Raw genomic sequence first — 5,634 nt, forward strand, 5'->3', positions numbered from 1 at the left:
TTTCACTGGACTGGCTGATGTCCACCCTGTATCATTTTTACCATTAGAAAAACTTCTCACAGCCTGTTCTTTTCTTAGGCCACACTTTCCTTTGGCAGCCCCTTTGCAGTCCCACTCCAACTGCAGCTCTGGGCTTTCACTCAACCCAAACCTGAATCCTAAACCTAAAAATAACCATAATCTGAGGATTATCCTTCCACATGGGCAACCAGCCATTACCCAGGAAAAAGGTTTTTACAACACAGGTCTCTCCACAGCCCACACTTCCCTTTGGGTCCCCCTTTGTAGCCCCACTGTAGCTGCAGCTCTCCAATCTCTCTCTTTCTCTCAACCCTAAACCTAACTTGTCTTTAGCCTAAGCTTGTAAAAAAGCCCCCCAGTTATTTTCCAGATGAAAAATTTCTCATGGCACAGTTCTCTTTGCAGCCTATGCTTTTCTTCACTGACATCCCTTGTGACATGGATTTATTAAATATCGGAGGTGTGAGTGGACATCGCATGTGCAAACCTCTGACTTCATTTTCTGTATTTATGAGGAAACATTTCTATTCAATATCTTTTATCAGGCTGATAAGTTTAGTCAGGACTTCCAAGAGAAGCCGTCTGAAACTAAGCAACTGTTGAAGGTCTCTTTTTTGTGCAGATCACTAATTATTTCTATAGATTAAACCTTGTGAATAATTCTTCCAAAGCAACAGCAATCCCTGAAGTGCAAAATCTCAGGAAGAAACAATACCTATATTCAAAATAGACTCACCATGAAAGAGGAGAAAGAAGAAATGCCTCCTGAACGCTCATGTTCCTATTTAAGATTTTATGATGAAGTTCAACTTCTAGGCCGAGTTTGCATCCTAAGTTTGCATTAACAAAACAAACAAAAATACCCTCAAAACCTGATGAGGTGAGATTCTGAACTCATACAGCTAAATGTGGAATAATGCAGACACCCATTTCCTTATCTTCGTTCTTTTATACTTGCTTGGTTGCATAGATCAGCAGAAACACTGTCCTCAATACCTTGCTGGGATGAACCCTGAGTAGGAAGAACCAGTGGGGCACAGCAAGATGGGCTGGGGTGCTACAGCTGCAACCCCACGGACAGGAGTTACAAGTCCCCATATGAGATCTACCCACTGTGTACTAAAATGGCTTACTCCTTTGCCTTACTCATATACCTTGCCTAATTAATGCTACTGTTCACTTCTGATTCAGGCGCAGATTTCCAAAGCATTTGCATCCGCTTTCTCGAAATTAAAATGTGAGCTGCATAAAGCAAAGTTTTCTATCAGCTCGTTGCTGAATGTAACAATTCAGATTTAAGGCTTTTCTTTATTTATACAGGAGGTAAGGACCAGCAGTGGTCCTTACCGTTCTTCTCAATGTAAACAATGAAAAGTTGTCCAACAGTATTCCTTGCATATAACTTCTTCATTAATGATTATTACCCACAAGAGGTAATAATTTATTTCTTTAAGTAAATCCAGCAATGTTACAGTTATCTATGTAAAGTAATGGGTGGTAAGTGAAGCCCTTCCAATGGGAAATTCTTCTCTAGCTGAAATGGGACTTTTTGAAGAAACTGCACGGAAGCAAGCAATTTTATTTCAGCAGTGAACTTGATTAGATTTATTTATGCACATGCCTTTAGAAATTTTAATGGGACCTAAATTTATAAATATCTGCACTGCTAAAAGGGCTTTCATTTTCATTGTCTGGAAGAAAAAAAAGTATCAATGAATTAATATAGCAAGTTACAGTTTGACTTTTCTGCTATTTTACGTTGAGTGTTTACCACTAGGAATATATTGAGCAATAGCAAATCCCTTGAATTTTATTTAAATGGAACCAGAACCTGTGAGGTCTTGGGTCAATCCTGGGTCAGCAAGGTAAAGTGATGTCCATTTTTTTAATAGAAGACATAACTCAAGCACTTTAAAACTCAGGCACCTGGAATCAGAAATGCCAGAATTAAGGCTGTGTGCGCAGCTTCAATTCTTCTCCTTTACATGTGTGTGTTGCAATACAGCCTATATAATGATGTTCTGCTTTCTCCAGGAGACACTTGTTCTCTCAGATATACAGGACAGACTGAGAACATGGCAAGAATGTGTTTAGGATGAGTTGGTTTCTGTATGATCCTTCTTACCTCACACGTGAAAGTTTGTTGGCAGAGGATGAGTCACGAGATATGTGAAGTGTGCTTGCAAGTCTTTGCTGTGATCTTAATTGTGGCATTTCCAGATACCTGGTGTACAGTTATCTATGTAAAGTAATAACAAACAAAACCAGCTTGATTTTGATGCTGTTGCCTGCACAAATTTTGAAAGAAAATTGAACTTTCACACATTTCACTCTATGACACTGATGTGGAATGACAACAGTCACTCCTGCATTTCTTGGGCTGTTGAGTTCAAGCAGTCAGTAAAGTAATAAGCTGTTACCTTTTTTTTTTTTGCATGCCACCTTTGGAGGGAGATCCTACACCTTTCCAGAAAGAAAGTATTTTGAAGGTTCAGAGAATCACAGAATTTTTAGAGTTGGAAGGGACCTCTAGAGATCATCTAGCCCAACTCCCCTGCCAAAGCAGGATTGCCCAGAGCACATTACTCAGGACTGCATCCAGGCGGGTCTTGAAAATCTCCAGAGAAGGAGACTCCACACCCTCCCTGGGCAGCCTGTGCCAGTGCTCTGTCACCTGAACCGTAAAGAAGTTTTCCTGTGTATTTGAACGGCACTTCCTATGTTCCAACTTGTGCCCATTGCCCCTCGCCCTGTCACTGGCAACCACCGAGAAGAGTCTGGCTCCATCCTCCTTCAACCCATCCTTTAGATATTTATAAGCAATAATAAGGTCTCCCTCAGCCTTCTCTTCTCCAGGCTAAAGAGTCCCAGCTCTCTCAGCCTTTCAAAGTTCAGATCTGAACTTTCTGCAGTTTAAACAAAAAATCCAGAGAAGCCAATTAAATGCCTTTTTTAGACTACTATTTATAGGTACCACAGCTAGGCATACAGAAAATTTCTTTTGGAAAGCAGTGTAGTTAAATGGACAAAAATTAAATTAAAGATGCAGTTCCTATACTGGGCGATTGAATCTGCAGGATTTAACTCAGCTGCCACAGGATGGTCTCCTAGGTCAGGATATGGAGGTTTGCTTAATGCTTTAACTAATCGTTAAATTACCATCATCTAGTTGGAAGTCTGTGACAAGTGGTGTCCCTCAGGGGTCAGGACTGGGTCCAGTCTTGTTCAATATATTCATCAATGACCTGGACAAAGGGATAGAGTGTACCATCAGCAAGTTTGCTGATGACACAAAACTGGGAGAAGTGGCTGACATGCTGGAAGGCTGTGCTGCCATTCAGCATGACCTGGACAGGCTGGAGAGTTGGGCAGAGAGAAACCTGATGAAATTCAACAAGGGTAAGTGTAGGGTACTGCATCTGGGGACGAATGACCCCATGCGTTGGTACAGGTTGGGGGCTGACCTCCTGGAGAGCAGCTCTGTGGAAAGAGACCTGGGAGTCCTGGTGGACAACAGGATGACCATGAGCCAGCAATGTGCCCTGGCGGCCAAGAAGGCAAATGGTATCCTGGGGTGCATCAAGAAGACCGTGGCCAGCAGGTGGAGGGAGGTCATCCTCCCCCTCTACTCTGCCCTGGTGAGGCCGCATCTGGAGTACTGCATCCAGTTCTGGACTTCCCGGTTCAAGAAGGACAGGGAACTGCTGGAGAGGGTCAAGCAAAGGGCTATAAAGATGATTAGGGGACTGGAACATCTTTCTTATGAGGAAAGGCTAAGAGACTTCAGTCTTTTTAGTCTGGAGAAGAGAAGACCTATTAATGCTTATAAACACTTAAAGGGAGGGTGCCAGGAGGATGGGAACAGTCTTTTTTCAGTGGTGCCCAGTGATAGGATGAGAGGTAATGGGCACAAACTTGAACACAGGAAGTTCCATCTAAGCATGAGGAGGAAACTCTTTACTTTGAGGGTGGCAGAGCATTGGAACAGGCTGCCCAGAGAGGTGGTGGAGTCTCCCACTCTGGAGGCATTCAAAATACGCTTGGACACAGTCCTTTGCAACTTGCTGTTAAGTGAACCTGCTCTGGCAGGGGGGCTGGACTAGATGATCTCCAGAGGTCCCTTCCAACCCCTATCATTCAGTGATTCTGTGATTGAAAAAGTTGAAACTTAAAAAATATCCAGGATCCTAGGCCAGTTTTTTGTTTCTTTGTTTGCTTTTCCCCTGAAAAAGAGAGTAAAAGCACAGTATTGACGAAATATCTGCAAGCTTAAAAAGCAGATATTCAACAGGTTTAAGTGGTTGTATCAGAATTTTATCATAGAATTCGGTATGTCTATAACAATTATAAAAATCTCTAGAGTCCAGCATTACACTTTTCTAAAAATTCCACTCCCAAATGTTAGAAACTTCGGGTGATTTGAAGAAATGCTTGGTAGAAATATTTTTGGCATTAGTAGAATGATAGATTTTAAATTAATTGCCATCCTGAAGATGGTTGTAAAACTGTTCAAATTCTCAAGACAGCCTAAGCTAAGAATGATAGAGCATGGAAAATATTAGCCTGAAAAAGTAAAACTTAGAAAATTCATAGCTGACTAGACCCAAAAGTGGAAATAAGTGCTGGGCAACATTTCTCTGCCATCGCAGATGCCACAAAGCCGTGGCAGAACTAGGTCAGTGTCCGGAGACCTTATTTAGGCTGTCTGCTGCCCTCTAACAGCAATACATAGGAATCACATATTGTTTTTCAGTAGTAAACTAGAAAACACAGGATCAGATCCTGCTCTGAGCTGCACACCCTCCTGTCTCCTGTCACTCCAGAAGCGTGTTCTTCTTCTGTTTTGCTGTAGCTTTAGAAGATAAACGCCATGCTGCTTTTGCCTAGCAGCCATCACTCCTTTGACTTTAATCAGCCATCAGAAATGTAAAGGGACTACCAGTATATGCGTAGCTTGGAGTCTTCCCTCCAACACCATCACACTTTAAAACCAAACCAAAACAACCCTTCTAGGGAAGAAAGGGTCTTTGGGGTTGATTTTTTTTTTTATTCCCTCCCTCAGTAGCTCTGCCTCCTGCACACATGGAAAGTCTGATTGCTACTGAGTGAGTAACAGCTGCAGTTGCATTTACCAAAAAATCCTCCCAAACTAAATTTCAAAGGGATGTTATCCTCCTGAACCTGTGAAAAAAAAAAAAAAGTAAAGGCTAAGGTATTGATGTCCATACTACAGAAATCAGGATGTCTTCTCCCGAGAACCACATGGCTGATGTATAAAAAGAATTACTGCCATTTCTGAGGTGAGATTGGGAAGAGGTGGCTCTGTGAGCTACTCAGTTTGGTTCCACTTCATGAATGTAATACTCTGAGAGACTCTTGAAAGGATAACAGCGTAAATAAAAACGCAGGAAATAGTAAAATTTTCTTCCTGAAACCTATACAAGTACCGTTGCATAAAAAGGGGGTTAGCATTTTTTATGATTTGAAATTAGTATAATAGGTATATCCAGACAGGATCGTCTTGAAACGTTTGTTTAAAATGCCAATTTAGAAAGCCATTTATGTAAGTACTGTAATTGCACTCTCTTTCTGCATGATAAACACACGCTGTTC

The sequence above is a fragment of the Charadrius vociferus genome, unplaced genomic scaffold, assembly GCF_000708025.1.
Source record: "Charadrius vociferus isolate BGI_N301 unplaced genomic scaffold, ASM70802v2 scaffold261, whole genome shotgun sequence".
NCBI classification, from domain to species: Eukaryota; Metazoa; Chordata; class Aves; order Charadriiformes; family Charadriidae; genus Charadrius; species Charadrius vociferus.